The sequence below is a fragment of the Seriola lalandi genome, unplaced genomic scaffold (assembly GCF_002814215.2).
Source record: "Seriola lalandi dorsalis isolate HSWRI2012SDOR001 ecotype SW California unplaced genomic scaffold, Sedor1 jcf7180002052132, whole genome shotgun sequence".
Classification (NCBI taxonomy): Eukaryota; Metazoa; Chordata; class Actinopteri; order Carangiformes; family Carangidae; genus Seriola; species Seriola lalandi.
The window spans coordinates 342,698-350,630 of NW_019522685.1; the positions used below are offsets into that span (position 1 = coordinate 342,698).

Here is a 7,933-nt window from a genome sequence, read left to right on the forward strand (position 1 = left end):
GAGACAGCACACACACACACACACACACTCACATGTACACCCAGCAGAATGTGTGTGTGTGTGTGTGTGTGTGTGTGTGTGTGTGGCTTGCTAATGCAGTGCAGGGCCATGCGGCGGGGCTACAGGCAGGCAGACTCGAAGGCAGGCCCGCAACCTCGACCCCAGCATCATTTGTTTGGACGAGGGCCGTCAGCGCCTGTCGCGCAGCCCATGATGAAGTGTCAGTCGGTAATTGTCCCCACGAAGCATCCACATCTCAGGGGGTGATGGGGGAGGGAAAGAGGATGGGGGAGGCAGGGAGCTGACAGAGAGAGAAATGACACCCTGGACTCCTCCTATTCTCTCTCTCTCTCTCTCAGTCCTTCTCACTCCCCCTTTCTTTCTAGTTTTTCTCTCCAGTCTTCCTACAGCAGCAGCCCATATCAAGGTCTGCTGTGTGCCTGCCTTAGACCAGTGGCTCCCATGGTGCTTCAGCTGGGGCCCAGTGGCAACATAATGTATGTTTGTGCATCTACTTGTACATTGGTGTGTGTATAGAGTTGCTCAGAGCAGGACAATATACCACAGTGTTTGCGTATCATCCAGAGAGTGTTTAAACCTTGAGTATGTTCCTTCCTCTTTTATGCAAGTTCCTCTCCTCCTCCTCCTCATTGAGTCCTCCATTATTTCCATCTCATGCTCCCCGCATCTCCATTAGCTCTTGTGCTTTGTACTCAAAATGGGCTATTTATTTTGGTAAGCATGCTCTCGAAACCTCTTTGGTCAAAACAATGGCTGCCTGTACTTCCCTAACCAGCCAAATACATACAATTCCTTTTTTTGCACTGGACATTTTGGTAATTAGATTTTGGCGCAGGGCTTATATTGATCGAATGATGTCTCTATGTAATGAAAAGCTTTTACAGAACGGCGAAGCAGTTATATATAGTGTGATCCATAATGCGTTACTGTACGGCGGAGGCCTTAATGCACATCGCCCAGGCTCCTGTGCATAAATCGCCACCGGAGGTATGAAGTCAGACCCCAATATAAGTGGCTCCATGATGTAGGAGTGTGGGGGTCGAATAGATAGATAAAAGGGGGGGGGGGGGGTGTAGTAGAGGGGGAGATTAAAGAACAGACAAAGGATCAGGTGAAATAGGGGAGAAGAGGGGGGAAATATGAAAAACAGCACGGAGGGGAGATGATCTAACATGGTGAAGAAGAATAGAAGATGAATACTGAGAGGAGGGCAGGGCAGGAAATGGAGATGTGGAAAGGGGCGAAGCAGCCAAGAGAGATGAGGATATGAAGGAAACCACCTTGAGATATGAATCCTATCTTTCCAGTTTCCTCATTCCTCCATAAGGCACCCACCCCGCCCCCCCCCCTCCGTCTCTATGATGGGATGAAACTTGTAATACATGCTAGATCAGCAATAGGGTTCCTTATAGAGGAAGAATGAATTAAAGAAAATAATGGAGATTGGATAGAAGGAAGTAAAAACGAAGGATGAAATGTGGGACAGGAGCAGAAGAAAAGTAAAAAAGTGATGTAGAATAACAGACCAGAAGACGGAGGCTCCATTATTTTGGCGTGAGGCTCCCTATCACACCCTGAGGACAGCAGGTGAATTAGGAGGAGGCAGATGGGGGAGGGGGCCTCCCAAGTCCTCGTCCCACTGTCTGTCTGTCTGTTGGTTGGCGGCAGGTGGAACACAGCCTGCCACTCCTGCTGTCTAAATGAGGAGCCACTCTCCTATCTCTCCCTCTCGCACACTGTCTCTCTCCCTCGCTCCTATCTCTTTAATGGGGCACTGGCCTGCGGCGATGAAACAGCTCCCTCCGGAGTGACACACACACAGCATGCACACACACTGATCACACATTACAGCCACTCCTGGATGCCCTTGCACATGGTGTGATACACACACACACACATGCACACACACACACACACACACATGCACACATCCTCAGAAAGGGAGAAGCTAAGGGAAACCACAGCCCCCCAAATTATGCCCCAGTCTGTGAGATGATGAATCTGGTTGGTGATTAGTTAGTTGAGGAGGGAGGCACACTGCTTAGGCCCTTTAATGGGCCATAATTTGGAAGATAACTGTATTGTCCTATCTCTCTTGACATTTAAATCTAATCAGACCCTGCTGGTTAGCACTGTGGTCCAAGAAGAGGGAGCCTGGGAGGGATGAAAGGCTGCTAGCAGAAAGGGATTGGCCCTTAGAGGGGCGTTCATCCTTACAGTCAGAGACTAAGCAATTAGAAACAAGGCCCAGACACACACACACTATTTCCTGAATTCCTTTTATACTTATTTTTTGTTTAACTGACAATCAGTAACAGAATAGCACAACAGATGCATACAAATTCATTTCCCCTTACACACACACACACACACACACACACACACACACACACGTGCGCATATGCTCACATACATACAAACATCACTAGGGAGGCACTCCAAGGCCTCTTCTCCGCTCCTTATTACTTCAGATGAGATGCTCAGTTTGATTAACACTTCTCTTTCATCCTCTTCATTAGCGGAGGAAAGCCACTGCAGCAGTCGCGGCCCGTGAAAAGGGGGCATGAATTAGAATCCACTTATTCCACGGACTGCTACTAATTCCATACAATGGTGGTTAATGGTGGGGAGTAATAGGAAAAGGGTGTTTCTAATTGTTTCTTTGGACGGTGCAGTGCACGCTGCAGCAGCTGTTTCCGTACAGCGAGCCCAGCCGCTCAAAGAGCCTGAACAAAGGCCAATGCCGGTGTTGGAGGGCCCGCATGACTCTGTTCGATAGAGCTCATGAGCAATAAATGCGTGCAGTCGAGCCAATTTCCTCTGGCGAAGTGTCCTGCTGAGTGGAGGAGCTGGGCCCCAGTCAATGAGAACCACCTGGTGCTGAGGGAAGTGATTAGGGTTGGCACCACAGTGAGCGAAGAGCTGTTTTGTTAAGGCGGATTGAGATGCGGAGAGGGGGCGCTCACCCGAGTTTGGTTTGTTGGAGAAATATTGACGTTAGGTTTTTGTCAGCTCAAGATCTGAGGCACAGTGTTGTTTTGTTGGTGCTCAATTAGAGGGGATTATTTTGGTTACAGCATGTGTTTTGGGTTCTGACGCTGGTGCTGATTGCCAAGTTGGATGGAGCGTGGTGCACACCACAACAGTGGGGTTATGTGTTCAGCTCCCACTCAGACTACATACATACCAAGTTAGAAGTCAAAATAGTTCTGAGAGTGGCTAACCATGAAGAACATGGACACTTATCCGACAGTGACGGGAATTTTATTGCAACCACAAAAATTTGTCTGTAAATGCAAAGAGAATGGTGATAATATCTGCAGGGTACGGGGTTCAGTTACAGCAGGGCCCACCCAAACTGCAAACAGACCCTTCACTGAATGCCATCAAATGGAATTCAATGTGCTGTATTACAGTATGTCACTGTGACATTTAATAAAAAAAAAACCAATTACGATAGTCATCTTGAATGTGTTTGTGTGTATAAGTTTTGCCTGACTAGGCGATCCCAAACGTTTTTTTTTTTCTCCAAGGATTCGAGAGCAGAAACATTTAAACCTGTAGCGTGGAACTTTTGTCTCCCCCCACTGGCAGTGAGAATAATTACACAACTACAACACTGTAGTTTCCAACGAGGAAAAAGTCAAACCGATTTCTTCTTTAGACTGTAATCAATGGGTTTCTTTCTTATCTGGAGCATCAGTTACTTCTCTCGGACGCTTCCTGAGGTTTTTCCGTCATTCACTCCGCCATACGCCGGGTTGCTGTAGCCCACTCCGTCGCTGTAGTTGCTACCGATGCGCCAGCGTTAAAGTTTCGCCACAGAGACCAGATTTAAAACTGTGAAATACAGAGAGATTTACCTGGTGCTAACTATGTTAACTCATTTGGCTAGAGCTTGAATGTAATGGATGATCAGGCCAAAGGTCTCGTTTGTTAATATTCTCTTCAAGGGACCTCCATCTTCTCCAAAATATCTTGTTTGTGCCAACTCTCATTACTATAGAAAAAAGGATCGTTTCTATTTATTACAACAAGGTATTTTCATAGCTCTGCTCATCTTTTCTATCTGCTACAATACGACTGTACTCGCCAAAGTAGCTGTGGATATGTAAGAACACGGCAGCGTTTGCTACAACAAAGTCGGCGGGTGCAAGAAACAAGCAGTCAGACAATGGTTGTAAAGAAGCCAAAGCTTTAGTGGGTGTTTGTAAAAGACAGTCTGGAAATTAATTTTACTATTTGCCTTTGTTTTATCATCCAAATAAGTTTGGTTAATCTAGAGTTTTGTTTTAAAGCCGTATAATCACACGACTGCTTGTGTTTCTGTCTGATTTCTTTTTAGCGATGTGGCCGCGTTCCCAGATCTCAACAATTAACTTGGTGAGCAGCGCGATGTTATTATTACCAATAGAAATGGCAGCCGAAACTATAAAAAATAAGACCCAAGTTGTAATAAACTGAAATTATCCTTTAGATTAAATAATACATTATTCTGGTGCTCCTCATTTCCTTGGAGACAACCCCCTAGAGCTCAGCCTCTGAGCCGCTGCACCGTTGAAGGCTCATTCCCTTTGATGTTTATTTAATTTATTTGACCTTTTAATTTAACCAGGCATGTCAGATCTGTCTCTGCTATGTAGGCTGGTCACACAGTGCTCACTGTGCGCGTTGTGGTCGAAAGGGTTCAGTATTCAGTTGTAGAAAAGTGTGTGTGTGTGTGTGTGTGTGTGTGTGTGTGTGTTACCCACAGGTTTTATCACAGTTGAGTGAATGTTGGCTCGAGGATAATAGCGCTGATCACATTTGATGATGGAAATACATACCACAGGGGATTGTGTATGTGTTTATGTGTTTGTGTATGTGTGCATTCGTGTGTATACAAAGGCAGAGCAGTGGCAGGCGGATCAAAGAGGTCACGATAGTCCTGGTTGTTTCCTGTAGGGGCTCTATGTATAGTCTGTACTCCCCATTTCTTCATTACGGCCCACTTGTCTTCTCCTCTCCTCCTTCCAGCCTCTGCCTAGTGTCCTCATCGTCCCTCTCTCTGTGTGCTCCTCTTTTAATCTCTGCTCATCTCTCCCCAGTCTGGATCTTGGCATTTAGGCCTCTAATTGAGCTGGCGTCACTTGAATACCTCATAAAGCAGGAACAGCAGAGAATCCCGTCATTGTTTTCTGTGTCCTGCACTCAAGGGAGAGTGGGCAGGGCTGCTCTGTGTGTGTGTGTCTGTGTGTGTGTGTGTGTGTGTGTGTGTGAGATTAATTTTATTTTATGCAATCCATTTTATGAAAGTGGATTGCGTGTTCAGTTGTGTTTTTGCCTGTGTGGATCCATTTGACAACGGCAGTTTCTTTTGTTTTCTTTACCGTAGTTTACCCACGATAATCATTATAAACATGTAACATATATAAATATGTCTGTTGGGCTGAAACAGTCAGTAGATCAATCGATGAGTGTGATTGACAGAGAATTAAACCATTTTTTGGCTGGTCTGCAACAGCAGGGCCTGTCCTGTAATCGATAATGGTGCTGACTGACTGACTGAGTGATAAGGCTGCACCATTAGTCGGCCAGTCCAGTGTTGGAGTTTCCCCATTGGTCGCTGCTCCTTCAAAATGATTTGGCAGTGTTGTTAACTTGGCACTTGGCTAGATTTACCGACTTTTCAGCCCCGTTTGCAACTTATTTTAATAGAAAAAAATTACAAATCTTGCAACTTTTTGGACAAACCTTTGCTGCTTTCTGCAGAAGCGAGTAGTATTGCCACGTGAGCGCATGGCACGCCTCTCTACGCTGGACTGCTTGACAACTGAATGAAGCCTCAAACTTTCACTGAGACTGCTGATTTTACAAGTAAATATAGACAAAATCACAGCACAGTTGTCGTTTTTTATTGGAAATGGCAAGGATTTGACTGTTAACGCAAAGTCTTAATAGGTCGCATTTCACTCACTATTTCATACTTATTCCATTGTCCAACAACGGAAACAGAAACATGTAAATGAGAAGAGCTTTATTGGGAATCTGGCTGTGTTAAAATGCTGCTTGTGAGCACAGAGAGTAGGAGAGAAGATTACAGATAAATGGCTGAAACCAGCTGACACAAGGCAGAATGAAAATGGCCAAACAGACGCAGTCCAGCCAAACCAAACACAAATATCAGCCTCTATCATGTGAGGATTTGATGCTTTTCTCTCTTTTATCATTACGATGTCTTGAGAGTTCAGACTTTTGGTCAGACAAGTGCAGAAGCAGTTTCTTTTTCTTTTCTTTTTCTTTTCAGAAGAGGAAGTGTTCATTGGCGTGAAGAGTGGTAGTCTGAATGACTGAATGGACACAGAAAAATAACTGAAATATAAAAACACAGAAAAACAGACGTCCTGCCTTTATAAATCAATCCTTATTACTGACATTGGGACCTATTTTACTTCTTTCTTTTGCTATGTGCTGTAACACAATCCCCCTGCTTCAAATGATAATTCAAATGTCTGTATAGTGTCCTTTGTAAGAAAGTTGCTCCGAGCATACAACAGTGAATGCACCAGCCATGACTATACCGTCATTGGTTGTTATAAAAGTGAACCTGGCACCCACAGCTCCTACCTGCCCTGAACTGTCGTGAGTGATCCACTCCTCCTCTCAGCTGACACACCATCCCCACCCCCGCTCCCAAAAAGTGCAATGAAGCAATAGGCTCATCCTTTTCCAAATGTGTTTGACAGGTACTTCAGCTCTCCACTAACAAACTCCAGTGCACACACGCACACAAGCGCACACACACACACACACGCACACACGCACACACAGAAATACCTTGGAACAAAACCCTGGCTAGCTCCAGCGTGCTGCAGAGGTACTGATCAATCAGAGTGAGGTTGTGTGGTCTCCTTTTTTTGATGCAGCACAAACTGTAATCTTCACCTTTTGCTTTCTGCCTGCAAGGCCCTGGGGCAGAGAGAGAGAGAGGGGCAGAGAGAGAGAGGGGGAGAGAGAGAGAGAGAGAGAGAGAGAGAGAGAGAGAGGTTGCTGTGCTTGGGAATCTCAATGTTTCAGTGAGTTTGCTTTTCAGGATAGAGGCAGAGGAGCAACGAAAGAAAGTGTGTGAGTGAGAGAGAAAGATGGAGATAGAGAGAGAGAGAGAGAGAGAGATGGTCTGAGCTCTTGAGTTACAAACAGAAAGAGGACCCACTGCAGGATGCCCTACAGGCAATTAACATAGCTAACACACACACACGCACACACACACAAACTGGAAAAAAACTGAAATATGAAACAGTGGCAGCACACATCAGCACATACAGTAAGAGATAGAGAGCCCATGCACGCTCACACACACACACACACACACACACACACACACACTCACATGTACACCCAGCAGAATGTGTGTGTGTGTGTGTGTGTGTGTATACATGTCTTTGTTCTGTCTGGCTGTCCTCTTGGCACGTAAATCATAATGGATCTCATTATCCAGCTGGGTCGGCTTGGTGGGGCCTGTCTGGCGGGAGATGATAGCTGGATGGCTGAGGGGCTGCCACAACACACACACACACACACACACACACACACACACACACACACACACACACACACACGCACACAACAACACAAAACACACCCACTCAGCATGCATGTTATTTAGCTTGCATGTCTGCTGTAGGTGCATATACGTCTCATTCTCGCTCATATGACATCAGCAGAGGGACAGACAAATACGCACACGTGCACGCACACACACACACACAATCACAAGCGCGTGCGTTTGCAGCCCATCCAGACACAATGGACATTAGTGGCTCAGCTTGCCGTCAGACAGAAGGCGAAGTGATGCAGAGCAGAGGGAGGGACGGATGAAAAATGGAACTTATCCTCTTACTCCCTCTCTCTTGTCACCCCCCCTCCCTCCCTC

At 45.9% G+C, this 7,933-nt stretch overlaps 1 protein-coding gene across 6 annotated transcripts in view; it reads left to right on the forward strand.

Moving 5' to 3' along the window:
* raraa (retinoic acid receptor, alpha a) overlaps nt 1–7,933 on the forward strand; it is a 141,335-nt gene that overhangs the window by 30,723 nt on the left and 102,679 nt on the right. The gene's annotated exons all lie outside the window — the stretch shown is intronic.